At 43.0% G+C, this 26,654-nt stretch overlaps 29 non-coding genes across 29 annotated transcripts; 17 read left to right on the forward strand and 12 right to left on the reverse strand.

The window, feature by feature from the left end:
- The first annotated feature begins 46 nt into the window (after positions 1–46).
- Positions 47–156, forward strand: TRNAL-CAA (transfer RNA leucine (anticodon CAA)). Its single transcript has 2 exons — positions 47–84; positions 111–156. It is a non-coding gene; the product is annotated as a tRNA-Leu (tRNA).
- Positions 157–1,309: 1,153 nt separating this feature from the next.
- On the reverse strand, positions 1,310–1,382 carry TRNAR-UCG (transfer RNA arginine (anticodon UCG)). Its single transcript has one exon. It is a non-coding gene; the product is annotated as a tRNA-Arg (tRNA).
- A 277-nt stretch (positions 1,383–1,659) lies between these two features.
- On the forward strand, positions 1,660–1,769 carry TRNAL-CAA (transfer RNA leucine (anticodon CAA)). Its single transcript has 2 exons — positions 1,660–1,697; positions 1,724–1,769. It is a non-coding gene; the product is annotated as a tRNA-Leu (tRNA).
- Positions 1,770–2,923: 1,154 nt separating this feature from the next.
- On the reverse strand, positions 2,924–2,996 carry TRNAR-UCG (transfer RNA arginine (anticodon UCG)). Its single transcript has one exon. It is a non-coding gene; the product is annotated as a tRNA-Arg (tRNA).
- Positions 2,997–3,273: 277 nt separating this feature from the next.
- On the forward strand, positions 3,274–3,383 carry TRNAL-CAA (transfer RNA leucine (anticodon CAA)). The gene is made up of 2 exons: positions 3,274–3,311; positions 3,338–3,383. It is a non-coding gene; the product is annotated as a tRNA-Leu (tRNA).
- A 1,154-nt stretch (positions 3,384–4,537) lies between these two features.
- TRNAR-UCG (transfer RNA arginine (anticodon UCG)) lies at positions 4,538–4,610 on the reverse strand. Its single transcript has one exon. It is a non-coding gene; the product is annotated as a tRNA-Arg (tRNA).
- A 277-nt stretch (positions 4,611–4,887) lies between these two features.
- Positions 4,888–4,997, forward strand: TRNAL-CAA (transfer RNA leucine (anticodon CAA)). Its single transcript has 2 exons — positions 4,888–4,925; positions 4,952–4,997. It is a non-coding gene; the product is annotated as a tRNA-Leu (tRNA).
- Positions 4,998–6,151: 1,154 nt separating this feature from the next.
- TRNAR-UCG (transfer RNA arginine (anticodon UCG)) lies at positions 6,152–6,224 on the reverse strand. The gene has a single exon. It is a non-coding gene; the product is annotated as a tRNA-Arg (tRNA).
- Positions 6,225–6,501: 277 nt separating this feature from the next.
- Positions 6,502–6,611, forward strand: TRNAL-CAA (transfer RNA leucine (anticodon CAA)). Its single transcript has 2 exons — positions 6,502–6,539; positions 6,566–6,611. It is a non-coding gene; the product is annotated as a tRNA-Leu (tRNA).
- A 1,503-nt stretch (positions 6,612–8,114) lies between these two features.
- TRNAL-CAA (transfer RNA leucine (anticodon CAA)) lies at positions 8,115–8,224 on the forward strand. Its single transcript has 2 exons — positions 8,115–8,152; positions 8,179–8,224. It is a non-coding gene; the product is annotated as a tRNA-Leu (tRNA).
- A 1,154-nt stretch (positions 8,225–9,378) lies between these two features.
- Positions 9,379–9,451, reverse strand: TRNAR-UCG (transfer RNA arginine (anticodon UCG)). Its single transcript has one exon. It is a non-coding gene; the product is annotated as a tRNA-Arg (tRNA).
- Positions 9,452–9,728: 277 nt separating this feature from the next.
- Positions 9,729–9,838, forward strand: TRNAL-CAA (transfer RNA leucine (anticodon CAA)). The gene is made up of 2 exons: positions 9,729–9,766; positions 9,793–9,838. It is a non-coding gene; the product is annotated as a tRNA-Leu (tRNA).
- A 1,501-nt stretch (positions 9,839–11,339) lies between these two features.
- TRNAL-CAA (transfer RNA leucine (anticodon CAA)) lies at positions 11,340–11,449 on the forward strand. Its single transcript has 2 exons — positions 11,340–11,377; positions 11,404–11,449. It is a non-coding gene; the product is annotated as a tRNA-Leu (tRNA).
- A 1,504-nt stretch (positions 11,450–12,953) lies between these two features.
- Positions 12,954–13,063, forward strand: TRNAL-CAA (transfer RNA leucine (anticodon CAA)). Its single transcript has 2 exons — positions 12,954–12,991; positions 13,018–13,063. It is a non-coding gene; the product is annotated as a tRNA-Leu (tRNA).
- Positions 13,064–14,217: 1,154 nt separating this feature from the next.
- On the reverse strand, positions 14,218–14,290 carry TRNAR-UCG (transfer RNA arginine (anticodon UCG)). Its single transcript has one exon. It is a non-coding gene; the product is annotated as a tRNA-Arg (tRNA).
- A 277-nt stretch (positions 14,291–14,567) lies between these two features.
- TRNAL-CAA (transfer RNA leucine (anticodon CAA)) lies at positions 14,568–14,677 on the forward strand. The gene is made up of 2 exons: positions 14,568–14,605; positions 14,632–14,677. It is a non-coding gene; the product is annotated as a tRNA-Leu (tRNA).
- A 1,501-nt stretch (positions 14,678–16,178) lies between these two features.
- Positions 16,179–16,288, forward strand: TRNAL-CAA (transfer RNA leucine (anticodon CAA)). The gene is made up of 2 exons: positions 16,179–16,216; positions 16,243–16,288. It is a non-coding gene; the product is annotated as a tRNA-Leu (tRNA).
- Positions 16,289–17,442: 1,154 nt separating this feature from the next.
- Positions 17,443–17,515, reverse strand: TRNAR-UCG (transfer RNA arginine (anticodon UCG)). The gene has a single exon. It is a non-coding gene; the product is annotated as a tRNA-Arg (tRNA).
- Positions 17,516–17,792: 277 nt separating this feature from the next.
- TRNAL-CAA (transfer RNA leucine (anticodon CAA)) lies at positions 17,793–17,902 on the forward strand. The gene is made up of 2 exons: positions 17,793–17,830; positions 17,857–17,902. It is a non-coding gene; the product is annotated as a tRNA-Leu (tRNA).
- A 1,154-nt stretch (positions 17,903–19,056) lies between these two features.
- On the reverse strand, positions 19,057–19,129 carry TRNAQ-UUG (transfer RNA glutamine (anticodon UUG)). Its single transcript has one exon. It is a non-coding gene; the product is annotated as a tRNA-Gln (tRNA).
- A 277-nt stretch (positions 19,130–19,406) lies between these two features.
- TRNAL-CAA (transfer RNA leucine (anticodon CAA)) lies at positions 19,407–19,516 on the forward strand. The gene is made up of 2 exons: positions 19,407–19,444; positions 19,471–19,516. It is a non-coding gene; the product is annotated as a tRNA-Leu (tRNA).
- Positions 19,517–20,670: 1,154 nt separating this feature from the next.
- Positions 20,671–20,743, reverse strand: TRNAR-UCG (transfer RNA arginine (anticodon UCG)). Its single transcript has one exon. It is a non-coding gene; the product is annotated as a tRNA-Arg (tRNA).
- Positions 20,744–21,020: 277 nt separating this feature from the next.
- TRNAL-CAA (transfer RNA leucine (anticodon CAA)) lies at positions 21,021–21,130 on the forward strand. The gene is made up of 2 exons: positions 21,021–21,058; positions 21,085–21,130. It is a non-coding gene; the product is annotated as a tRNA-Leu (tRNA).
- Positions 21,131–22,284: 1,154 nt separating this feature from the next.
- Positions 22,285–22,357, reverse strand: TRNAQ-UUG (transfer RNA glutamine (anticodon UUG)). Its single transcript has one exon. It is a non-coding gene; the product is annotated as a tRNA-Gln (tRNA).
- A 277-nt stretch (positions 22,358–22,634) lies between these two features.
- On the forward strand, positions 22,635–22,744 carry TRNAL-CAA (transfer RNA leucine (anticodon CAA)). The gene is made up of 2 exons: positions 22,635–22,672; positions 22,699–22,744. It is a non-coding gene; the product is annotated as a tRNA-Leu (tRNA).
- A 1,154-nt stretch (positions 22,745–23,898) lies between these two features.
- TRNAR-UCG (transfer RNA arginine (anticodon UCG)) lies at positions 23,899–23,971 on the reverse strand. Its single transcript has one exon. It is a non-coding gene; the product is annotated as a tRNA-Arg (tRNA).
- A 277-nt stretch (positions 23,972–24,248) lies between these two features.
- On the forward strand, positions 24,249–24,358 carry TRNAL-CAA (transfer RNA leucine (anticodon CAA)). Its single transcript has 2 exons — positions 24,249–24,286; positions 24,313–24,358. It is a non-coding gene; the product is annotated as a tRNA-Leu (tRNA).
- A 1,154-nt stretch (positions 24,359–25,512) lies between these two features.
- Positions 25,513–25,585, reverse strand: TRNAQ-UUG (transfer RNA glutamine (anticodon UUG)). Its single transcript has one exon. It is a non-coding gene; the product is annotated as a tRNA-Gln (tRNA).
- A 277-nt stretch (positions 25,586–25,862) lies between these two features.
- TRNAL-CAA (transfer RNA leucine (anticodon CAA)) lies at positions 25,863–25,972 on the forward strand. The gene is made up of 2 exons: positions 25,863–25,900; positions 25,927–25,972. It is a non-coding gene; the product is annotated as a tRNA-Leu (tRNA).
- The last annotated feature ends 682 nt before the right edge of the window (positions 25,973–26,654 follow it).

Genomic DNA, 26,654 nt, shown 5'->3' on the forward strand with positions numbered 1-26,654 from the left:
AAGTATAGTCATTTTGCCAGCTGCATGGGTACATAGTACACCGCTTGTCAGGATGGCCGAGTGGTCTAAGGCGCCAGACTCAAGAGGCTTCTCTTCCCTTCTCATGGGCCTTCTGGTCTCTGAATGGAGGTGTGGGTTCAAATCCCACTTCTGACAGAGCTTTTCACTTTGTCCATCATGGCACATTGGTCAGGCCTGCCAAAACAAGCTCTTGGGTCTTTTCATTTACTAGGCTCTTCAAAGGGCCTTCTCAACAGCAACCTCACATGGACTTTTGGAAAATCTCGCAGAAAAGGAACAAGGCCGACTTTTTTCTACAAGCTTTCTAACACACGTTTTACAAACTGACAAATTCCATCCCCTTTGGCACACCTACAGTCATATGGGTTAGCTCATCTTCTCTTCTAGTTCACTTCATCAGGATCAGAAGCTTTGGAGGCAATTTGTTTTGCTAAATCTTAAAAGGTTAGTGTACAGGTAAAGTGACAAATATGTAAGGAGACCGAACTCAGGAGATAGGTTTTGGCAATAACTTACAGGTCTTCCCTGTATGTTCTGACCTTTGGTGAAAGAGGTGGGGTTATTCCCTCTTCTGACAAGACTCATTTGTTGAAATTTCAACGGACCCTTCCTTGAAAAGAGTTCAGGTTGCAAGAAAACCAATTGCAGTGTTCCATTTGCGGTGTGGATCATATCTTTTCAGAGGAAATGACAGACATACTTTCCAAATTTCAGGCAAGAACTCTTCATATAAATTGGGAACCGAGGCAACCTTTTGAAATTGTTGAGCTTGCAACAAGAAGGAATCGCATCGTGCCACTTGACATGCTGTGTCTGCACCTTTGTAAAAGTCTGGCTTACAGCAGAATTGCAGACAAGGATTTCCTAAATCATATAGGAAATTAATTTTCTCATGTTAGTAAACAAAATGCTTAGCAGAAAGGGAGTTGCCACCATGAATGTTTGAACCCTGGGTCATATAGTTTACTTAGAGTCTCTTCCAAGGTCCATCAGGGTATTGGGTTCAAAGTAAGGCAAAGGTTAGAATCCCAGTGTGGACTAGCAGTGTTTATTTGAGGTTGATGTAAAAACTTTGCTGGGACTTGCACAAGTTGTAAGAAAAGAGTTAGCGTCATTGACATTGTGGTGAAAGCTCAGCAAAAGCAGCCACCTTTGTAGCTGTAAACAGTCAAGGGCAGGGATTGAATGATAAGCATGAGTGAGGAAGCACAGGCTTTTGCAAAGTCTCCGAGGACATTTACAACAAGAGGAGCAAATACTCTACAGAAGTGACAAGAACAGAGCTCAACGACCACGAAGGGACTCGAACCCTCAATCTTCTGATCCGAAGTCAGACGCCTTATCCATTAGGCCACGCGGTCTCAAGCCTCTTTATGAAGAAACCATTTTCCACTGGAAACAGCCACCGCATAGGAAAAGACGCTCAAGGAGCACAAAGGATTTCATTTGTTAGAGCAGGCACATGACATTGCTGTCTAAGGTATTGCAGTGATCCAAAATGGCAGTTTGATAAGTGTTTTCAGAAAAAAAAACATGCCTTGCAGTGTTCATGAAGTCTTCTAGGCTAAGTTTGTGGTTGTCTCTTCTCTGTTAAGTATAGTCATTGTGCCAGCTGCATGGGTACATAGTACACCGCTTGTCAGGATGGCCGAGTGGTCTAAGGCGCCAGACTCAAGAGGCTTCTCTTCCCTTCTCATGGGCCTTCTGGTCTCCGATTGGAGGCGTGGGTTCAAATCCCACTTCTGACAGAGCTTTTTCACTTTGTCCATCATGGCACATTGGTCAGGCCTGCCAAAACAAGCTCTTGGGTCTTTTCATTTACTAGGCTCTTCAAAGGGCCTTCTCAACAGCAACCTCACATGGACTTTTGGAAAATCTCGCAGAAAAGGAACAAGGCCGACTTTTTTCTACAAGCTTTCTAACACACGTTTTACAAACTGACAAATTCCATCCCCTTTGGCACACCTACAGTCATATGGGTTAGCTCATCTTTTCTTCTAGTTCACTTCATCAGGATCAGAAGCTTTGGAGGCAATTTGTTTTGCTAAATCTTAAAAGGTTAGTGTACAGGTAAAGTGACAAATATGTAAGGAGACCGAACTCAGGAGATAGGTTTTGGCAAGAACTTACAGGTCTTCCCTGTATGTTCTGACCTTTGGTGAAAGAGGTGGGGTTATTCCCTCTTCTGACAAGACTCATTTGTTGAAATTTCAACGGACCCTTCCTTGAAAAGAGTTCAGGTTGCAAGAAAACCAATTGCAGTGTTCCATTTGCGGTGTGAATCATATCTTTTCAGAGGAAATGACAGACATACTTTCCAAATTTCAGGCAAGAACTCTTCATATAAATTGGGAACTGAGGCAACCTTTTGAAATTGTTGAGCTTGCAACAAGAAGGAATCGCATTGTGCCACTTGACATGCTGTGTCTGCACCTTTGTAAAAGTCTGGCTTACAGCAGAATTGCAGACAAGGATTTCCTAAATCATATAGGAAATTAATTTTCTCATGTTAGTAAACAAAATGCTTAGCAGAAAGGGAGATGCCACCATGAATGTTTGAACCCTGGGTCATATAGTTTACTTAGAGTCTCTTGCAAGGTCCATCAGGGTATTGGGTTCAAAGTAAGGCAAAGGTTAGAATCCCAGTGTGGACTAGCAGTGTTTATTTGAGGTTGATGTAAAAACTTTGCTGGGACTTGCACAAGTTGTAAGAAAAGAGTTAGCGTCATTGACATTGTGGTGAAAGCTCAGCAAAAGCAGCCACCTTTGTAGCTGTAAACAGTCAAGGGCAGGGATTGAATGATAAGCATGAGTGAGGAAGCACAGGCTTTTGCAAAGTCTCCGAGGACATTTACAACAAGAGGAGCAAATACTCTACAGAAGTGACAAGAACAGAGCTCAACGACCACGAAGGGACTCGAACCCTCAATCTTCTGATCCGAAGTCAGACGCCTTATCCATTAGGCCTCGCGGTCTCATGCCTCTTTATGAAGAAACCATTTTCCACTGGAAACAGCCACCGCATAGGAAAAGACGCTCAAGGAGCACAAAGGATTTCATTTGTTAGAGCAGGCACATGACATTGCTGTCTAAGGTATTGCAGTGATCCAAAATGGCAGTTTGATGAGTGTTTTCAGAGAAAAAAACATGCCTTGCAGTGTTCATGAAGTCTTCTAGGCTAAGTTTGTGGTTGTCTCTTCTCTGTTAAGTATAGTCATTTTGCCAGCTGCATGGGTACATAGTACACCGCTTGTCAGGATGGCCGAGTGGTCTAAGGCGCCAGACTCAAGAGGCTTCTCTTCCCTTCTCATGGGCCTTCTGGTCTCCGAATGGAGGCGTGGGTTCAAATCCCACTTCTGACAGAGCTTTTTCACTTTGTCCATCATGGCACATTGGTCAGGCCTGCCAAAACAAGCTCTTGGGTCTTTTCATTTACTAGGCTCTTCAAAGGGCCTTCTCAACAGCAACCTCACATGGACTTTTGGAAAATCTCGCAGAAAAGGAACAAGGCTGACTTTTTTCTACAAGCTTTCTAACACACGTTTTACAAACTGACAAATTCCATCCCCTTTGGCACACCTACAGTCATATGGGTTAGCTCATCTTCTCTTCTAGTTCACTTCATCAGGATCAGAAGCTTTGGAGGCAATTTGTTTTGCTAAATCTTAAAAGGTTAGTGTACAGGTAAAGTGACAAATATGTAAGGAGACCGAACTCAGGAGATAGGTTTTGGCAATTACTTACAGGTCTTCCCTGTATGTTCTGACCTTTGGTGAAAGAGGTGGGGTTATTCCCTCTTCTGACAAGACTCATTTGTTGAAATTTCAACGGACCCTTCCTTGAAAAGAGTTCAGGTTGCAAGAAAACCAATTGCAGTGTTCCATTTGCGGTGTGAATCATATCTTTTCAGAGGAAATGACAGACATACTTTCCAAATTTCAGGCAAGAACTCTTCATATAAATTGGGAACCGAGGCAACCTTTTGAAATTGTTGAGCTTGCAACAAGAAGGAATCGCATCGTGCCACTTGACATGCTGTGTCTGCACCTTTGTAAAAGTCTGGCTTACAGCAGAATTGCAGACAAGGATTTCCTAAATCATATAGGAAATTAATTTTCTCATGTTAGTAAACAAAATGCTTAGCAGAAAGGGAGATGCCACCATGAATGTTTGAACCCTGGGTCATATAGTTTACTTAGAGTCTCTTGCAAGGTCCATCAGGGTATTGGGTTCAAAGTAAGGCAAAGGTTAGAATCCCAGTGTGGACTAGCAGTGTTTATTTGAGGTTGATGTAAAAACTTTGCTGGGACTTGCACAAGTTGTAAGAAAAGAGTTAGCGTCATTGACATTGTGGTGAAAGCTCAGCAAAAGCAGCCACCTTTGTAGCTGTAAACAGTCAAGGGCAGGGATTGAATGATAAGCATGAGTGAGGAAGCACAGGCTTTTGCAAAGTCTCCGAGGACATTTACAACAAGAGGAGCAAATACTCAACAGAAGTGACAAGAACAGAGCTCAACGACCACAAAGGGACTCGAACCCTCAATCTTCTGATCCGAAGTCAGACGCCTTATCCATTAGGCCACGCGGTCTCATGCCTCTTTATGAAGAAACCATTTTCCACTGGAAACAGCCACCGCATAGGAAAAGACGCTCAAGGAGCACAAAGAATTTCATTTGTTAGAGCAGGCACATGACATTGCTGTCTAAGGTATTGCAGTGATCCAAAATGGCAGTTTGATGAGTGTTTTCAGAGAAAAAAACATGACTTGCAGTGTTCATGAAGTCTTCTAGGCTAAGTTTGTGGTTGTCTCTTCTCTGTTAAGTATAGTCATTGTGCCAGCTGCATGGGTACATAGTGCACTGCTTGTCAGGATGGCCGAGTGGTCTAAGGCGCCAGACTCAAGAGGCTTCTCTTCCCTTCTCATGGGCCTTCTGGTCTCCGAATGGAGGCGTGGGTTCAAATCCCACTTCTGACAGAGCTTTTTCACTTTGTCCATCATGGCACATTTGTCAGGCCTGCCAAAACAAGCTCTTGGGTCTTTTCATTTACTAGGCTCTTCAAAGGGCCTTCTCAACAGCAACCTCACATGGACTTTTGGAAAATCTCGCAGAAAAGGAACAAGGCCGACTTTTTTCTACAAGCTTTCTAACACACGTTTTACAAACTGACAAATTCCATCCCCTTTGGCACACCTACAGTCATATGGGTTAGCTCATCTTCTCTTCTAGTTCACTTCATCAGGATCAGAAGCTTTGGAGGCAATTTGTTTTGCTAAATCTTAAAAGGTTAGTGTACAGGTAAAGTGACAAATATGTAAGGAGACCGAACTCAGGAGATAGGTTTTGGCAATAACTTACAGGTCTTCCCTGTATGTTCTGACCTTTGGTGAAAGAGGTGGGGTTATTCCCTCTTCTGACAAGACTCATTTGTTGAAATTTCAACGGACCCTTCCTTGAAAAGAGTTCAGGTTGCAAGAAAACCAATTGCAGTGTTCCATTTGCGGTGTGAATCATATCTTTTCAGAGGAAATGACAGACATACTTTCCAAATTTCAGGCAAGAACTCTTCATATAAATTGGGAACCGAGGCAACCTTTTGAAATTGTTGAGCTTGCAACAAGAAGGAATCGCATCGTGCCACTTGACATGCTGTGTCTGCACCTTTGTAAAAGTCTGGCTTACAGCAGAATTGCAGACAAGGATTTCCTAAATCATATAGGAAATTAATTTTCTCATGTTAGTAAACAAAATGCTTAGCAGAAAGGGAGATGCCACCATGAATGTTTGAACCCTGGGTCATATAGTTTACTTAGAGTCTCTTCCCAGGTCCATCAGGGTATTGGGTTCAAAGTAAGGCAAAGGTTAGAATCCCAGTGTGGACTAGCAGTGTTTATTTGAGGTTGATGTAAAAACTTTGCTGGGACTTGCACAAGTTGTAAGAAAAGAGTTAGCGTCATTGACATTGTGGTGAAAGCTCAGCAAAAGCAGCCACCTTTGTAGCTGTAAACAGTCAAGAGCAGGGATTGAATGATAAGCATGAGTGAGGAAGCACAGGCTTTTGCAAAGTCTCCGAGGACATTTACAACAAGAGGAGCAAATACTCTACAGAAGTGACAAGAACAGAGCTCAACGACCACGAAGGGACTCGAACCCTCAATCTTCTGATCCGAAGTCAGACGCCTTATCCATTAGGCCACGCGGTCTCATGCCTCTTTATGAAGAAACCATTTTCCACTGGAAACAGCCACCGCGTAGGAAATGACGCTCAAGGAGCACAAAGGATTTCATTTGTTAGAGCAGGCACATGACATTGCTGTCTAAGGTATTGCAGTGATCCAAAATGGCAGTTTGATGAGTGTTTTCAGAGAAAAAAACATGCCTTGCAGTGTTCATGAAGTCTTCTAGGCTAAGTTTGTGGTTGTCTCTTCTCTGTTAAGTATAGTCATTTTGCCAGCTGCATGGGTACATAGTACACCGCTTGTCAGGATGGCCGAGTGGTCTAAGGCGCCAGACTCAAGAGGCTTCTCTTCCCTTCTCATGGGCCTTCTGGTCTCTGAATGGAGGTGTGGGTTCAAATCCCACTTCTGACAGAGCTTTTCACTTTGTCCATCATGGCACATTGGTCAGGCCTGCCAAAACAAGCTCTTGGGTCTTTTCATTTACTAGGCTCTTCAAAGGGCCTTCTCAACAGCAACCTCACATGGACTTTTGGAAAATCTCGCAGAAAAGGAACAAGGCCGACTTTTTTCTACAAGCTTTCTAACACACGTTTTACAAACTGACAAATTCCATCCCCTTTGGCACACCTACAGTCATATGGGTTAGCTCATCTTCTCTTCTAGTTCACTTCATCAGGATCAGAAGCTTTGGAGGCAATTTGTTTTGCTAAATCTTAAAAGGTTAGTGTACAGGTAAAGTGACAAATATGTAAGGAGACCGAACTCAGGAGATAGGTTTTGGCAATAACTTACAGGTCTTCCCTGTATGTTCTGACCTTTGGTGAAAGAGGTGGGGTTATTCCCTCTTCTGACAAGACTCATTTGTTGAAATTTCAACGGACCCTTCCTTGAAAAGAGTTCAGGTTGCAAGAAAACCAATTGCAGTGTTCCATTTGCGGTGTGGATCATATCTTTTCAGAGGAAATGACAGACATACTTTCCAAATTTCAGGCAAGAACTCTTCATATAAATTGGGAACCGAGGCAACCTTTTGAAATTGTTGAGCTTGCAACAAGAAGGAATCGCATCGTGCCACTTGACATGCTGTGTCTGCACCTTTGTAAAAGTCTGGCTTACAGCAGAATTGCAGACAAGGATTTCCTAAATCATATAGGAAATTAATTTTCTCATGTTAGTAAACAAAATGCTTAGCAGAAAGGGAGATGCCACCATGAATGTTTGAACCCTGGGTCATATAGTTTACTTAGAGTCTCTTCCCAGGTCCATCAGGGTATTGGGTTCAAAGTAAGGCAAAGGTTAGAATCCCAGTGTGGACTAGCAGTGTTTATTTGAGGTTGATGTAAAAACTTTGCTGGGACTTGCACAAGTTGTAAGAAAAGAGTTAGCGTCATTGACATTGTGGTGAAAGCTCAGCAAAAGCAGCCACCTTTGTAGCTGTAAACAGTCAAGGGCAGGGATTGAATGATAAGCATGAGTGAGGAAGCACAGGCTTTTGCAAAGTCTCCGAGGACATTTACAACAAGAGGAGCAAATACTCTACAGAAGTGACAAGAACAGAGCTCAACAACCACGAAGGGACTCGAACCCTCAATCTTCTGCTCCAAAGTCAGACGCCTTATCCATTAGGCCACGCGGTCTCATGCCTCTTTATGAAGAAACCATTTTCCACTGGAAACAACCACCGCATAGGAAAAGACGCTCAAGGAGCACAAAGGATTTCATTTGTTAGAGCAGGCACATGACATTGCTGTCTAAGGTATTGCAGTGATCCAAAATGGCAGTTTGATGAGTGTTTTCAGAGAAAAAAACATGCCTTGCAGTGTTCATGAAGTCTTCTAGGCTAAGTTTGTGGTTGTCTCTTCTCTGTTAAGTATAGTCATTTTGCCAGCTGCATGGGTACATAGTACACCGCTTGTCAGGATGGCCGAGTGGTCTAAGGCGCCAGACTCAAGAGGCTTCTCTTCCCTTCTCATGGGCCTTCTGGTCTCCGAATGGAGGCGTGGGTTCAAATCCCACTTCTGACAGAGCTTTTTCACTTTGTCCATCATGGCACATTGGTCAGGCCTGCCAAAACAAGCTCTTGGGTCTTTTCATTTACTAGGCTCTTCAAAGGGCCTTCTCAACAGCAACCTCACATGGACTTTTGGAAAATCTCGCAGAAAAGGAACAAGGCCGACTTTTTTCTACAAGCTTTCTAACACACGTTTTACAAACTGACAAATTCCATCCCCTTTGGCACACCTACAGTCATATGGGTTAGCTCATCTTCTCTTCTAGTTCACTTCATCAGGATCAGAAGCTTTGGATTCAATTTGTTTTGCTAAATCTTAAAAGGTTAGTGTACAGGTAAAGTGACAAATATGTAAGGAGACCGAACTCAGGAGATAGGTTTTGGCAATAACTTACAGGTCTTCCCTGTATGTTCTGACCTTTGGTGAAAGAGGTGGGGTTATTCCCTCTTCTGACAAGACTCATTTGTTGAAATTTCAACGGACCCTTCCTTGAAAAGAGTTCAGGTTGCAAGAAAACCAATTGCAGTGTTCCATTTGCGGTGTGAATCATATCTTTTCAGAGGAAATGACAGACATACTTTCCAAATTTCAGGCAAGAACTCTTCATATAAATTGGGAACCGAGGCAACCTTTTGAAATTGTTGAGCTTGCAACAAGAAGGAATCGCATCGTGCCACTTGACATGCTGTGTCTGCACCTTTGTAAAAGTCTGGCTTACAGCAGAATTGCAGACAAGGATTTCCTAAATCATATAGGAAATTAATTTTCTCATGTTAGTAAACAAAATGCTTAGCAGAAAGGGAGATGCCACCATGAATGTTTGAACCCTGGGTCATATAGTTTACTTAGAGTCTCTTCCCAGGTCCATCAGGGTATTGGGTTCAAAGTAAGGCAAAGGTTAGAATCCCAGTGTGGACTAGCAGTGTTTATTTGAGGTTGATGTAAAAACTTTGCTGGGACTTGCACAAGTTGTAAGAAAAGAGTTAGCGTCATTGACATTGTGGTGAAAGCTCAGCAAAAGCAGCCACCTTTGTAGCTGTAAACAGTCAAGGGCAGGGATTGAATGATAAGCATGAGTGAGGAAGCACAGGCTTTTGCAAAGTCTCCGAGGACATTTACAACAAGAGGAGCAAATACTCTACAGAAGTGACAAGAACAGAGCTCAACGACCACGAAGGGACTCGAACCCTCAATCTTCTGATCCGAAGTCAGACGCCTTATCCATTAGGCCACGCGGTCTCATGCCTCTTTATGAAGAAACCATTTTCCACTGGAAACAGCCACCGCATAGGAAAAGACGCTCAAGGAGCACAAAGGATTTCATTTGTTAGAGCAGGCACATGACATTGCTGTCTAAGGTATTGCAGTGATCCAAAATGGCAGTTTGATGAGTGTTTTCAGAGAAAAAAACATGCCTTGCAGTGTTCATGAAGTCTTCTAGGCTAAGTTTGTGGTTGTCTCTTCTCTGTTAAGTATAGTCATTTTGCCAGCTGCATGGGTACATAGTACACCGCTTGTCAGGATGGCCGAGTGGTCTAAGGCGCCAGACTCAAGAGGCTTCTCTTCCCTTCTCATGGGCCTTCTGGTCTCCGAATGGAGGCGTGGGTTCAAATCCCACTTCTGACAGAGCTTTTTCACTTTGTCCATCATGGCACATTGGTCAGGCCTGCCAAAACAAGCCTAGTCTTTTCATTTACTAGGCTCTTCAAAGGGCCTTCTCAACAGCAACCTCACATGGACTTTTGGAAAATCTCGCAGAAAAGGAACAAGGCCGACTTTTTTCTACAAGCTTTCTAACACACGTTTTACAAACTGACAAATTCCATCCCCTTTGGCACACCTACAGTCATATGGGTTAGCTCATCTTCTCTTCTAGTTCACTTCATCAGGATCAGAAGCTTTGGAGGCAATTTGTTTTGCTAAATCTTAAAAGGTTAGTGTACAGGTAAAGTGACAAATATGTAAGGAGACCGAACTCAGGAGATAGGTTTTGGCAATAACTTACAGGTCTTCCCTGTATGTTCTGACCTTTGGTGAAAGAGGTGGGGTTATTCCCTCTTCTGACAAGACTCATTTGTTGAAATTTCAACGGACCCTTCCTTGAAAAGAGTTCAGGTTGCAAGAAAACCAATTGCAGTGTTCCATTTGCGGTGTGAATCATATCTTTTCAGAGGAAATGACAGACATACTTTCCAAATTTCAGGCAAGAACTCTTCATATAAATTGGGAACCGAGGCAACCTTTTGAAATTGTTGAGCTTGCAACAAGAAGGAATCGCATCGTGCCACTTGACATGCTGTGTCTGCACCTTTGTAAAAGTCTGGCTTACAGCAGAATTGCAGACAAGGATTTCCTAAATCATATAGGAAATTAATTTTCTCATGTTAGTAAACAAAATGCTTAGCAGAAAGGGAGATGCCACCATGAATGTTTGAACCCTGGGTCATATAGTTTACTTAGAGTCTCTTCCCAGGTCCATCAGGGTATTGGGTTCAAAGTAAGGCAAAGGTTAGAATCCCAGTGTGGACTAGCAGTGTTTATTTGAGGTTGATGTAAAAACTTTGCTGGGACTTGCACAAGTTGTAAGAAAAGAGTTAGCGTCATTGACATTGTGGTGAAAGCTCAGCAAAAGCAGCCACCTTTGTAGCTGTAAACAGTCAAGGGCAGGGATTGAATGATAAGCATGAGTGAGGAAGCACAGGCTTTTGCAAAGTCTCCGAGGACATTTACAACAAGAGGAGCAAATACTCTACAGAAGTGACAAGAACAGAGCTCAACAACCACGAAGGGACTCGAACCCTCAATCTTCTGCTCCAAAGTCAGACACCTTATCCATTAGGCCACGCGGTCTCATGCCTCTTTATGAAGAAACCATTTTCCACTGGAAACAGCCACCGCATAGGAAAAGACGCTCAAGGAGCACAAAGGATTTCATTTGTTAGAGCAGGCACATGACATTGCTGTCTAAGGTATTGCAGTGATCCAAAATGGCAGTTTGATGAGTGTTTTCAGAGAAAAAAACATGCCTTGCAGTGTTCATGAAGTCTTCTAGGCTAAGTTTGTGGTTGTCTCTTCTATGTTAAGTATAGTCATTTTGCCAGCTGCATGGGTACATAGTACACCGCTTGTCAGGATGGCCGAGTGGTCTAAGGCGCCAGACTCAAGAGGCTTCTCATCCCTTCTCATGGGCCTTCTGGTCTCCGAATGGAGGCGTGGGTTCAAATCCCACTTCTGACAGAGCTTTTTCACTTTGTCCATCATGGCACATTGGTCAGGCCTGCCAAAACAAGCTCTTGGGTCTTTTCATTTACTAGGCTCTTCAAAGGGCCTTCTCAACAGCAACCTCACATGGACTTTTGGAAAATCTCGCAGAAAAGGAACAAGGCCGACTTTTTTCTACAAGCTTTCTAACACACGTTTTACAAACTGACAAATTCCATCCCCTTTGGCACACCTACAGTCATATGGGTTAGCTCATCTTCTCTTCTAGTTCACTTCATCAGGATCAGAAGCTTTGGAGGCAATTTGTTTTGCTAAATCTTAAAAGGTTAGTGTACAGGTAAAGTGACAAATATGTAAGGAGACCGAACTCAGGAGATAGGTTTTGGCAATAACTTACAGGTCTTCCCTGTATGTTCTGACCTTTGGTGAAAGAGGTGGGGTTATTCCCTCTTCTGACAAGACTCATTTGTTGAAATTTCAACGGACCCTTCCTTGAAAAGAGTTCAGGTTGCAAGAAAACCAATTGCAGTGTTCCATTTGCGGTGTGAATCATATCTTTTCAGAGGAAATGACAGACATACTTTCCAAATTTCAGGCAAGAACTCTTCATATAAATTGGGAACCGAGGCAACCTTTTGAAATTGTTGAGCTTGCAACAAGAAGGAATCGCATCGTGCCACTTGACATGCTGTGTCTGCACCTTTGTAAAAGTCTGGCTTACAGCAGAATTGCAGACAAGGATTTCCTAAATCATATAGGAAATTAATTTTCTCATGTTAGTAAACAAAATGCTTAGCAGAAAGGGAGTTGCCACCATGAATGTTTGAACCCTGGGTCATATAGTTTACTTAGAGTCTCTTCCCAGGTCCATCAGGGTATTGGGTTCAAAGTAAGGCAAAGGTTAGAATCCCAGTGTGGACTAGCAGTGTTTATTTGAGGTTGATGTAAAAACTTTGCTGGGACTTGCACAAGTTGTAAGAAAAGAGTTAGCGTCATTGACATTGTGGTGAAAGCTCAGCAAAAGCAGCCACCTTTGTAGCTGTAAACAGTCAAGGGCAGGGATTGAATGATAAGCATGAGTGAGGAAGCACAGGCTTTTGCAAAGTCTCCGAGGACATTTACAACAAGAGGAGCAAATACTCTACAGAAGTGACAAGAACAGAGCTCAACGACCACAAAGGGACTCGAACCTTCAATCTTCTGATCCGAAGTCAGACGCCTTATCCATTAGGCCACGCGATCTCATGCCTCTTTATGAAGAAACCATTTTCCACTGGAAACAGCCACCGCATAGGAAAAGACGCTCAAGGAGCACAAAGGATTTCATTTGTTAGAGCAGGCACATGACATTGCTGTCTAAGGTATTGCAGTGATCCAAAATGGCAGTTTGATGAGTGTTTTCAGAGAAAAAAACATGCCTTGCAGTGTTCATGAAGTCTTCTAGGCTAAGTTTGTGGTTGTCTCTTCTCTGTTAAGTATAGTCATTTTGCCAGCTGCATGGGTACATAGTACACCGCTTGTCAGGATGGCCGAGTGGTCTAAGGCGCCAGACTCAAGAGGCTTCTCTTCCCTTCTCATGGGCCTTCTGGTCTCCGAATGGAGGCGTGGGTTCAAATCCCACTTCTGACAGAGCTTTTTCACTTTGTCCATCATGGCACATTGGTCAGGCCTGCCAAAACAAGCTCTTGGGTCTTTTCATTTACTAGGCTCTTCAAAGGGCCTTCTCAACAGCAACCTCACATGGACTTTTGGAAAATCTCGCAGAAAAGGAACAAGGCCGACTTTTTTCTACAAGCTTTCTAACACACGTTTTACAAACTGACAAATTCCATCCCCTTTGGCACACCTACAGTCATATGGGTTAGCTCATCTTCTCTTCTAGTTCACTTCATCAGGATCAGAAGCTTTGGAGGCAATTTGTTTTGCTAAATCTTAAAAGGTTAGTGTACAGGTAAAGTGACAAATATGTAAGGAGACCGAACTCAGGAGATAGGTTTTGGCAATAACTTACAGGTCTTCCCTGTATGTTCTGACCTTTGGTGAAAGAGGTGGGGTTATTCCCTCTTCTGACAAGACTCATTTGTTGAAATTTCAACGGACCCTTCCTTGAAAAGAGTTCAGGTTGCAAGAAAACCAATTGCAGTGTTCCATTTGCGGTGTGAATCATATCTTTTCAGAGGAAATGACAGACATACTTTCCAAATTTCAGGCAAGAACTCTTCATATAAATTGGGAACCGAGGCAACCTTTTGAAATTGTTGAGCTTGCAACAAGAAGGAATCGCATCGTGCCACTTGACATGCTGTGTCTGCACCTTTGTAAAAGTCTGGCTTACAGCAGAATTGCAGACAAGGATTTCCTAAATCATATAGGAAATTAATTTTCTCATGTTAGTAAACAAAATGCTTAGCAGAAAGGGAGATGCCACCATGAATGTTTGAACCCTGGGTCATATAGTTTACTTAGAGTCTCTTCCCAGGTCCATCAGGGTATTGGGTTCAAAGTAAGGCAAAGGTTAGAATCCCAGTGTGGACTAGCAGTGTTTATTTGAGGTTGATGTAAAAACTTTGCTGGGACTTGCACAAGTTGTAAGAAAAGAGTTAGCGTCATTGACATTGTGGTGAAAGCTCAGCAAAAGCAGCCACCTTTGTAGCTGTAAACAGTCAAGGGCAGGGATTGAATGATAAGCATGAGTGAGGAAGCACAGGCTTTTGCAAAGTCTCCGAGGACATTTACAACAAGAGGAGCAAATACTCTACAGAAGTGACAAGAACAGAGCTCAACGACCACGAAGGGACTCGAACCCTCAATCTTCTGATCCGAAGTCAGACGCCTTATCCATTAGGCCACGCGGTCTCATGCCTCTTTATGAAGAAACCATTTTCCACTGGAAACAGCCACCGCATAGGAAAAGACGCTCAAGGAGCACAAAGGATTTCATTTGTTAGAGCAGGCACATGACATTGCTGTCTAAGGTATTGCAGTGATCCAAAATGGCAGTTTGATGAGTGTTTTCAGAGAAAAAAACATGCCTTGCAGTGTTCATGAAGTCTTCTAGGCTAAGTTTGTGGTTGTCTCTTCTCTGTTAAGTATAGTCATTTTGCCAGCTGCATGGGTACATAGTACACCGCTTGTCAGGATGGCCGAGTGGTCTAAGGCGCCAGACTCAAGAGGCTTCTCTTCCCTTCTCATGGGCCTTCTGGTCTCCGAATGGAGGCGTGGGTTCAAATCCCACTTCTGACAGAGCTTTTTCACTTTGTCCATCATGGCACATTGGTCAGGCCTGCCAAAACAAGCCTAGTCTTTTCATTTACTAGGCTCTTCAAAGGGCCTTCTCAACAGCAACCTCACATGGACTTTTGGAAAATCTCGCAGAAAAGGAACAAGGCCGACTTTTTTCTACAAGCTTTCTAACACACGTTTTACAAACTGACAAATTCCATCCCCTTTGGCACACCTACAGTCATATGGGTTAGCTCATCTTCTCTTCTAGTTCACTTCATCAGGATCAGAAGCTTTGGAGGCAATTTGTTTTGCTAAATCTTAAAAGGTTAGTGTACAGGTAAAGTGACAAATATGTAAGGAGACCGAACTCAGGAGATAGGTTTTGGCAATAACTTACAGGTCTTCCCTGTATGTTCTGACCTTTGGTGAAAGAGGTGGGGTTATTCCCTCTTCTGACAAGACTCATTTGTTGAAATTTCAACGGACCCTTCCTTGAAAAGAGTTCAGGTTGCAAGAAAACCAATTGCAGTGTTCCATTTGCGGTGTGAATCATATCTTTTCAGAGGAAATGACAGACATACTTTCCAAATTTCAGGCAAGAACTCTTCATATAAATTGGGAACCGAGGCAACCTTTTGAAATTGTTGAGCTTGCAACAAGAAGGAATCGCATCGTGCCACTTGACATGCTGTGTCTGCACCTTTGTAAAAGTCTGGCTTACAGCAGAATTGCAGACAAGGATTTCCTAAATCATATAGGAAATTAATTTTCTCATGTTAGTAAACAAAATGCTTAGCAGAAAGGGAGATGCCACCATGAATGTTTGAACCCTGGGTCATATAGTTTACTTAGAGTCTCTTCCCAGGTCCATCAGGGTATTGGGTTCAAAGTAAGGCAAAGGTTAGAATCCCAGTGTGGACTAGCAGTGTTTATTTGAGGTTGATGTAAAAACTTTGCTGGGACTTGCACAAGTTGTAAGAAAAGAGTTAGCGTCATTGACATTGTGGTGAAAGCTCAGCAAAAGCAGCCACCTTTGTAGCTGTAAACAGTCAAGGGCAGGGATTGAATGATAAGCATGAGTGAGGAAGCACAGGCTTTTGCAAAGTCTCCGAGGACATTTACAACAAGAGGAGCAAATACTCTACAGAAGTGACAAGAACAGAGCTCAACAACCACGAAGGGACTCGAACCCTCAATCTTCTGCTCCAAAGTCAGACACCTTATCCATTAGGCCACGCGGTCTCATGCCTCTTTATGAAGAAACCATTTTCCACTGGAAACAGCCACCGCATAGGAAAAGACGCTCAAGGAGCACAAAGGATTTCATTTGTTAGAGCAGGCACATGACATTGCTGTCTAAGGTATTGCAGTGATCCAAAATGGCAGTTTGATGAGTGTTTTCAGAGAAAAAAACATGCCTTGCAGTGTTCATGAAGTCTTCTAGGCTAAGTTTGTGGTTGTCTCTTCTCTGTTAAGTATAGTCATTTTGCCAGCTGCATGGGTACATAGTACACTGCTTGTCAGGATGGCCGAGTGGTCTAAGGCGCCAGACTCAAGAGGCTTCTCTTCCCTTCTCATGGGCCTTCTGGTCTCCGAATGGAGGCGTGGGTTCAAATCCCACTTCTGACAGAGCTTTTTCACTTTGTCCATCATGGCACATTGGTCAGGCCTGCCAAAACAAGCTCTTGGGTCTTTTCATTTACTAGGCTCTTCAAAGGGCCTTCTCAACAGCAACCTCACATGGACTTTTGGAAAATCTCGCAGAAAAGGAACAAGGCCGACTTTTTTCTACAAGCTTTCTAACACACGTTTTACAAACTGACAAATTCCATCCCCTTTGGCACACCTACAGTCATATGGGTTAGCTCATCTTCTCTTCTAGTTCACTTCATCAGGATCAGAAGCTTTGGAGGCAATTTGTTTTGCTAAATCTTAAAAGGTTAGTGTACAGGTAAAGTGACAAATATGTAAGGAGACCGAACTCAGGAGATAGGTTTTGGCAATAACTTACAGGTCTTCCCTGTATGTTCTGACCTTTGGTGAAAGAGGTGGGGTTATTCCCTCTTCTGACAAGACTCATTTGTTGAAATTTCAACGGACCCTTCCTTGAAAAGAGTTCAGGTTGCAAGAAAACCAATTGCAGTGTTCCATTTGCGGTGTGAATCATATCTTTTCAGAGGAAATGACAGACATACTTTCCAAATTTCAGGCAAGAACTCTTCATATAAATTGGGAACCGAGGCAACCTTTTGAAATTGTTGAGCTTGCAACAAGAAGGAATCGCATCGTGCCACTTGACATGCTGTGTCTGCACCTTTGTAAAAGTCTGGCTTACAGCAGAATTGCAGACAAGGATTTCCTAAATCATATAGGAAATTAATTTTCTCATGTTAGTAAACAAAATGCTTAGCAGAAAGGGAGATGCCACCATGAATGTTTGAACCCTGGGTCATATAGTTTACTTAGAGTCTCTTCCCAGGTCCATCAGGGTATTGGGTTCAAAGTAAGGCAAAGGTTAGAATCCCAGTGTGGACTAGCAGTGTTTATTTGAGGTTGATGTAAAAACTTTGCTGGGACTTGCACAAGTTGTAAGAAAAGAGTTAGCGTCATTGACATTGTGGTGAAAGCTCAGCAAAAGCAGCCACCTTTGTACCTGTAAACAGTCAAGGGCAGGGATTGAATGATAAGCATGAGTGAGGAAGCACAGGCTTTTGCAAAGTCTCCGAGGACATTTACAACAAGAGGAGCAAATACTCTACAGAAGTGACAAGAACAGAGCTCAACGACCACAAAGGGACTCGAACCCTCAATCTTCTGATCCGAAGTCAGACGCCTTATCCATTAGGCTACGCGGTCTCATGCCTCTTTATGAAGAAACCATTTTCCACTGGAAACAGCCACCGCATAGGAAAAGACGCTCAAGGAGCACAAAGGATTTCATTTGTTAGAGCAGGCACATGATATTGCTGTCTAAGGTATTGCAGTGATCCAAAATGGCAGTTTGATGAGTGTTTTCAGAGAAAAAAACATGCCTTGCAGTGTTCATGAAGTCTTCTAGGCTAAGTTTGTGGTTGTCTCTTCTCTGTTAAGTATAGTCATTTTGCCAGCTGCATGGGTACATAGTACACCGCTTGTCAGGATGGCCGAGTGGTCTAAGGCGCCAGACTCAAGAGGCTTCTCTTCCCTTCTCATGGGCCTTCTGGTCTCCGAATGGAGGCGTGGGTTCAAATCCCACTTCTGACAGAGCTTTTTCACTTTGTCCACCATGGCACATTGGTCAGGCCAGCCAAAACAAGCTCTTGGGTCTTTTCATTTACTAGGCTCTTCAAAGGGCCTTCTCAACAGCAACCTCACATGGACTTTTGGAAAATCTCGCAGAAAAGGAACAAGGCCGACTTTTTTCTACAAGCTTTCTAACACACGTTTTACAAACTGACAAATTCCATCCCCTTTGGCACACCTACAGTCATATGGGTTAGCTCATCTTCTCTTCTAGTTCACTTCATCAGGATCAGAAGCTTTGGAGGCAATTTGTTTTGCTAAATCTTAAAAGGTTAGTGTACAGGTAAAGTGACAAATATGTAAGGAGACCGAACTCAGGAGATAGGTTTTGGCAATAACTTACAGGTCTTCCCTGTATGTTCTGACCTTTGGTGAAAGAGGTGGGGTTATTCCCTCTTCTGACAAGACTCATTTGTTGAAATTTCAACGGACCCTTCCTTGAAAAGAGTTCAGGTTGCAAGAAAACCAATTGCAGTGTTCCATTTGCGGTGTGAATCATATCTTTTCAGAGGAAATGACAGACATACTTTCCAAATTTCAGGCAAGAACTCTTCATATAAATTGGGAACCGAGGCAACCTTTTGAAATTGTTGAGCTTGCAACAAGAAGGAATCGCATCGTGCCACTTGACATGCTGTGTCTGCACCTTTGTAAAAGTCTGGCTTACAGCAGAATTGCAGACAAGGATTTCCTAAATCATATAGGAAATTAATTTTCTCATGTTAGTAAACAAAATGCTTAGCAGAAAGGGAGATGCCACCATGAATGTTTGAACCCTGGGTCATATAGTTTACTTAGAGTCTCTTCCCAGGTCCATCAGGGTATTGGGTTCAAAGTAAGGCAAAGGTTAGAATCCCAGTGTGGACTAGCAGTGTTTATTTGAGGTTGTTGTAAAAACTTTGCTGGGACTTGCACAAGTTGTAAGAAAAGAGTTAGCGTCATTGACATTGTGGTGAAAGCTCAGCAAAAGCAGCCACCTTTGTAGCTGTAAACAGTCAAGGGCAGGGATTGAATGATAAGCATGAGTGAGGAAGCACAGGCTTTTGCAAAGTCTCCGAGGACATTTACAACAAGAGGAGCAAATACTCTACAGAAGTGACAAAAACAGAGCTCAACGACCACGAAAGGACTCGAACCCTCAATCTTCTGATCCAAAGTCAGACGCCTTATCCATTATGCCACGCGGTCTCATGCCTCTTTATGAAGAAACCATTTTCCACTGGAAACAGCCACCGCATAGGAAAAGACACTCAAGGAGCACAAAGGATTTCATTTGTTAGAGCAGGCACATGACATTGCTGTCTAAGGTATTGCAGTGATCCAAAATGGCAGTTTGATGAGTGTTTTCAGAGAAAAAAACATGCCTTGCAGTGTTCATGAAGTCTTCTAGGCTAAGTTTGTGGTTGTCTCTTCTCTGTTAAGTATAGTCATTTTGCCAGCTGCATGGGTTCATAGTACACCGCTTGTCAGGATGGCCGAGTGGTCTAAGGCGCCAGACTCAAGAGGCTTCTTTTCCCTTCTCATGGCCCTTCTGGTCTCCGAATGGAGGCGTGGGTTCAAATCCCACTTCTGACAGAGCTTTTTCACTTTGTCCATCATGGCACATTGGTCAGGCCTGCCAAAACAAGCTCTTGGGTCTTTTCATTTACTAGGCTCTTTAAAGGGCCTTCTCAACAGCAACCTCACATGGACTTTTGGAAAATCTCGCAGAAAAGGAACAAGGCCGACTTTTTTCTACAAGCTTTCTAACACACGTTTTACAAACTGACAAATTCCATCCCCTTTGGCACACCTACAGTCATATGGGTTAGCTCATCTTCTCTTCTAGTTCACTTCATCAGGATCAGAAGCTTTGGAGGCAATTTGTTTTGCTAAATCTTAAAAGGTTAGTGTACAGGTAAAGTGACAAATATGTAAGGAGACCGAACTCAGGAGATAGGTTTTGGCAATAACTTACAGGTCTTCCCTGTATGTTCTGACCTTTGGTGAAAGAGGTGGGGTTATTCCCTCTTCTGACAAGACTCATTTGTTGAAATTTCAACGGACCCTTCCTTGAAAAGAGTTCAGGTTGCAAGAAAACCAATTGCAGTGTTCCATTTGCGGTGTGAATCATATCTTTTCAGAGGAAATGACAGACATACTTTCCAAATTTCAGGCAAGAACTCTTCATATAAATTGGGAACCGAGGCAACCTTTTGAAATTGTTGAGCTTGCAACAAGAAGGAATCGCATCGTGCCACTTGACATGCTGTGTCTGCACCTTTGTAAAAGTCTGGCTTACAGCAGAATTGCAGACAAGGATTTCCTAAATCATATAGGAAATTAATTTTCTCATGTTAGTAAACAAAATGCTTAGCAGAAAGGGAGATGCCACCATGAATGTTTGAACCCTGGGTCATATAGTTTATTTAGAGTCTCTTCCCAGGTCCATCAGGGTATTGGGTTCAAAGTAAGGCAAAGGTTAGAATCCCAGTGTGGACTAGCAGTGTTTATTTGAGGTTGATGTAAAAACTTTGCTGGGACTTGCACAAGTTGTAAGAAAAGAGTTAGCGTCATTGACATTGTGGTGAAAGCTCAGCAAAAGCAGCCACCTTTGTAGCTGTAAACAGTCAAGGGCAGGGATTGAATGATAAGCATGAGTGAGGAAGCACAGGCTTTTGCAAAGTCTCCGAGGACATTTACAACAAGAGGAGCAAATACTCTACAGAAGTGACAAGAACAGAGCTCAACGACCACAAAGGGACTCGAACCCTCAATCTTCTGATCCGAAGTCAGACGCCTTATCCATTAGGCCACGCGGTCTCATGCCTCTTTATGAAGAAACCATTTTCCACTGGAAACAGCCACCGCATAGGAAAAGACGCTCAAGGAGCACAAAGGATTTCATTTGTTAGAGCAGGCACATGACATTGCTGTCTAAGGTATTGCAGTGATCCAAAATGGCAGTTTGATGAGTGTTTTCAGAGAAAAAAACATGCCTTGCAGTGTTCATGAAGTCTTCTAGGCTAAGTTTGTGGTTGTCTCTTCTCTGTTAAGTATAGTAATTTTGCCAGCTGCATGGGTACATAGTACACCGCTTGTCAGGATGGCCGAGTGGTCTAAGGCGCCAGACTCAAGAGGCTTCTCTTCCCTTCTCATGGGCCTTCTGGTCTCCGAATGGAGGCGTGGGTTCAAATCCCACTTCTGACAGAGCTTTTTCACTTTGTCCATCATGGCACATTGGTCAGGCCTGCCAAAACAAGCTCTTGGGTCTTTTCATTTACTAGGCTCTTCAAAGGGCCTTCTCAACAGCAACCTCACATGGACTTTTGGAAAATCTCGCAGAAAAGGAACAAGGCCGACTTTTTTCTACAAGCTTTCTAACACACGTTTTACAAACTGACAAATTCCATCCCCTTTGGCACACCTACAGTCATATGGGTTAGCTCATCTTCTCTTCTAGTTCACTTCATCAGGATCAGAAGCTTTGGAGGCAATTTGTTTTGCTAAATCTTAAAAGGTTAGTGTACAGGTAAAGTGACAAATATGTAAGGAGACCGAACTCAGGAGATAGGTTTTGGCAATAACTTACAGGTCTTCCCTGTATGTTCTGACCTTTGGTGAAAGAGGTGGGGTTATTCCCTCTTCTGACAAGACTCATTTGTTGAAATTTCAACGGACCCTTCCTTGAAAAGAGTTCAGGTTGCAAGAAAACCAATTGCAGTGTTCCATTTGCGGTGTGAATCATATCTTTTCAGAGGAAATGACAGACATACTTTCCAAATTTCAGGCAAGAACTCTTCATATAAATTGGGAACCGAGGCAACCTTTTGAAATTGTTGAGCTTGCAACAAGAAGGAATCGCATCGTGCCACTTGACATGCTGTGTCTGCACCTTTGTAAAAGTCTGGCTTACAGCAGAATTGCAGACAAGGATTTCCTAAATCATATAGGAAATTAATTTTCTCATGTTAGTAAACAAAATGCTTAGCAGAAAGGGAGATGCCACCATGAATGTTTGAACCCTGGGTCATATAGTTTACTTAGAGTCTCTTCCCAGGTCTATCAGGGTATTGGGTTCAAAGTAAGGCAAAGGTTAGAATCCCAGTGTGGACTAGCAGTGTTTATTTGAGGTTGATGTAAAAACTTTGCTGGGACTTGCACAAGTTGTAAGAAAAGAGTTAGCGTCATTGACATTGTGGTGAAAGCTCAGCAAAAGCAGCCACCTTTGTAGCTGTAAACAGTCAAGGGCAGGGATTGAATGATAAGCATGAGTGAGGAAGCACAGGCTTTTGCAAAGTCTCCGAGGACATTTACAACAAGAGGAGCAAATACTCTACAGAAGTGACAAGAACAGAGCTCAACGACCACGAAGGGACTCGAACCCTCAATCTTCTGCTCCAAAGTCAGACGCCTTATCCATTAGGCCACGCGGTCTCATGCCTCTTTATGAAGAAACCATTTTCCACTGGAAACAACCACCGCATAGGAAAAGACGCTCAAGGAGCACAAAGGATTTCATTTGTTAGAGCAGGCACATGACATTGCTGTCTAGGGTATTGCAGTGATCCAAAATGGCAGTTTGATGAGTGTTTTCAGAGAAAAAAACATGCCTTGCAGTGTTCATGAAGTCTTCTAGGCTAAGTTTGTGGTTGTCTCTTCTCTGTTAAGTATAGTCATTTTGCCAGCTGCATGGGTACATAGTACACCGCTTGTCAGGATGGCCGAGTGGTCTAAGGCGCCAGACTCAAGAGGCTTCTCTTCCCTTCTCATGGGCCTTCTGGTCTCCGAATGGAGGCGTGGGTTCAAATCCCACTTCTGACAGAGCTTTTTCACTTTGTCCATCATGGCACATTGGTCAGGCCTGCCAAAACAAGCTCTTGGGTCTTTTCATTTACTAGGCTCTTCAAAGGGCCTTCTCAACAGCAACCTCACATGGACTTTTGGAAAATCTCGCAGAAAAGGAACAAGGCCGACTTTTTTCTACAAGCTTTCTAACACACGTTTTACAAACTGACAAATTCCATCCCCTTTGGCACACCTACAGTCATATGGGTTAGCTCATCTTCTCTTCTAGTTCACTTCATCAGGATCAGAAGCTTTGGAGGCAATTTGTTTTGCTAAATCTTAAAAGGTTAGTGTACAGGTAAAGTGACAAATATGTAAGGAGACCGAACTCAGGAGATAGGTTTTGGCAATAACTTACAGGTCTTCCCTGTATGTTCTGACCTTTGGTGAAAGAGGTGGGGTTATTCCCTCTTCTGACAAGACTCATTTGTTGAAATTTCAACGGACCCTTCCTTGAAAAGAGTTCAGGTTGCAAGAAAACCAATTGCAGTGTTCCATTTGCGGTGTGAATCATATCTTTTCAGAGGAAATGACAGACATACTTTCCAAATTTCAGGCAAGAACTCTTCATATAAATTGGGAACCGAGGCAACCTTTTGAAATTGTTGAGCTTGCAACAAGAAGGAATCGCATCGTGCCACTTGACATGCTGTGTCTGCACCTTTGTAAAAGTCTGGCTTACAGCAGAATTGCAGACAAGGATTTCCTAAATCATATAGGAAATTAATTTTCTCATGTTAGTAAACAAAATGCTTAGCAGAAAGGGAGATGCCACCATGAATGTTTGAACCCTGGGTCATATAGTTTACTTAGAGTCTCTTCCCAGGTCCATCAGGGTATTGGGTTCAAAGTAAGGCAAAGGTTAGAATCCCAGTGTGGACTAGCAGTGTTTATTTGAGGTTGATGTAAAAACTTTGCTGGGACTTGCACAAGTTGTAAGAAAAGAGTTAGCGTCATTGACATTGTGGTGAAAGCTCAGCAAAAGCAGCCACCTTTGTAGCTGTAAACAGTCAAGGGCAGGGATTGAATGATAAGCATGAGTGAGGAAGCACAGGCTTTTGCAAAGTCTCCGAGGACATTTACAACAAGAGGAGCAAATACTCTACAGAAGTGACAAGAACAGAGCTCAACGACCACGAAGGGACTCGAACCCTCAATCTTCTGATCCGAAGTCAGACGCCTTATCCATTAGGCCACGCGGTCTCATGCCTCTTTATGAAGAAACCATTTTCCACTGGAAACAGCCACCGCATAGGAAAAGACGCTCAAGGAGCACAAAGGATTTCATTTGTTAGAGCAGGCACATGACATTGCTGTCTAAGGTATTGCAGTGATCCAAAATGGCAGTTTGATGAGTGTTTTCAGAGAAAAAAACATGCCTTGCAGTGTTCATGAAGTCTTCTAGGCTAAGTTTGTGGTTGTCTCTTCTCTGTTAAGTATAGTCATTTTGCCAGCTGCATGGGTACATAGTACACCGCTTGTCAGGATGGCCGAGTGGTCTAAGGCGCCAGACTCAAGAGGCTTCTCTTCCCTTCTCATGGGCCTTCTGGTCTCCGAATGGAGGCGTGGGTTCAAATCCCACTTCTGACAGAGCTTTTTCACTTTGTCCATCATGGCACATTGGTCAGGCCTGCCAAAACAAGCTCTTGGGTCTTTTCATTTACTAGGCTCTTCAAAGGGCCTTCTCAACAGCAACCTCACATGGACTTTTGGAAAATCTCGCAGAAAAGGAACAAGGCCGACTTTTTTCTACAAGCTTTCTAACACACGTTTTACAAACTGACAAATTCCATCCCCTTTGGCACACCTACAGTCATATGGGTTAGCTCATCTTCTCTTCTAGTTCACTTCATCAGGATCAGAAGCTTTGGAGGCAATTTGTTTTGCTAAATCTTAAAAGGTTAGTGTACAGGTAAAGTGACAAATATGTAAGGAGACCGAACTCAGGAGATAGGTTTTGGCAATAACTTACAGGTCTTCCCTGTATGTTCTGACCTTTGGTGAAAGAGGTGGGGTTATTCCCTCTTCTGACAAGACTCATTTGTTGAAATTTCAACGGACCCTTCCTTGAAAAGAGTTCAGGTTGCAAGAAAACCAATTGCAGTGTTCCATTTGCGGTGTGAATCATATCTTTTCAGAGGAAATGACAGACATACTTTCCAAATTTCAGGCAAGAACTCTTCATATAAATTGGGAACCGAGGCAACCTTTTGAAATTGTTGAGCTTGCAACAAGAAGGAATCGCATCGTGCCACTTGACATGCTGTGTCTGCACCTTTGTAAAAGTCTGGCTTACAGCAGAATTGCAGACAAGGATTTCCTAAATCATATAGGAAATTAATTTTCTCATGTTAGTAAACAAAATGCTTAGCAGAAAGGGAGATGCCACCATGAATGTTTGAACCCTGGGTCATATAGTTTACTTAGAGTCTCTTCCCAGGTCCATCAGGGTATTGGGTTCAAAGTAAGGCAAAGGTTAGAATCCCAGTGTGGACTAGCAGTGTTTATTTGAGGTTGTTGTAAAAACTTTGCTGGGACTTGCACAAGTTGTAAGAAAAGAGTTAGCGTCATTGACATTGTGGTGAAAGCTCAGCAAAAGCAGCCACCTTTGTAGCTGTAAACAGTCAAGGGCAGGGATTGAATGATAAGCATGAGTGAGGAAGCACAGGCTTTTGCAAAGTCTCCGAGGACATTTACAACAAGAGGAGCAAATACTCTACAGAAGTGACAAAAACAGAGCTCAACGACCACGAAAGGACTCGAACCCTCAATCTTCTGATCCAAAGTCAGACGCCTTATCCATTATGCCACGCGGTCTCATGCCTCTTTATGAAGAAACCATTTTCCACTGGAAACAGCCACCGCATAGGAAAAGACACTCAAGGAGCACAAAGGATTTCATTTGTTAGAGCAGGCACATGACATTGCTGTCTAAGGTATTGCAGTGATCCAAAATGGCAGTTTGATGAGTGTTTTCAGAGAAAAAAACATGCCTTGCAGTGTTCATGAAGTCTTCTAGGCTAAGTTTGTGGTTGTCTCTTCTCTGTTAAGTATAGTCATTTTGCCAGCTGCATGGGTTCATAGTACACCGCTTGTCAGGATGGCCGAGTGGTCTAAGGCGCCAGACTCAAGAGGCTTCTTTTCCCTTCTCATGGCCCTTCTGGTCTCCGAATGGAGGCGTGGGTTCAAATCCCACTTCTGACAGAGCTTTTTCACTTTGTCCATCATGGCACATTGGTCAGGCCTGCCAAAACAAGCTCTTGGGTCTTTTCATTTACTAGGCTCTTTAAAGGGCCTTCTCAACAGCAACCTCACATGGACTTTTGGAAAATCTCGCAGAAAAGGAACAAGGCCGACTTTTTTCTACAAGCTTTCTAACACACGTTTTACAAACTGACAAATTCCATCCCCTTTGGCACACCTACAGTCATATGGGTTAGCTCATCTTCTCTTCTAGTTCACTTCATCAGGATCAGAAGCTTTGGAGGCAATTTGTTTTGCTAAATCTTAAAAGGTTAGTGTACAGGTAAAGTGACAAATATGTAAGGAGACCGAACTCAGGAGATAGGTTTTGGCAATAACTTACAGGTCTTCCCTGTATGTTCTGACCTTTGGTGAAAGAGGTGGGGTTATTCCCTCTTCTGACAAGACTCATTTGTTGAAATTTCAACGGACCCTTCCTTGAAAAGAGTTCAGGTTGCAAGAAAACCAATTGCAGTGTTCCATTTGCGGTGTGAATCATATCTTTTCAGAGGAAATGACAGACATACTTTCCAAATTTCAGGCAAGAACTCTTCATATAAATTGGGAACCGAGGCAACCTTTTGAAATTGTTGAGCTTGCAACAAGAAGGAATCGCATCGTGCCACTTGACATGCTGTGTCTG

This window comes from Hyperolius riggenbachi, chromosome 8 (assembly GCF_040937935.1).
Source record: "Hyperolius riggenbachi isolate aHypRig1 chromosome 8, aHypRig1.pri, whole genome shotgun sequence".
In the NCBI taxonomy this organism is placed as follows: domain Eukaryota; kingdom Metazoa; phylum Chordata; class Amphibia; order Anura; family Hyperoliidae; genus Hyperolius; species Hyperolius riggenbachi.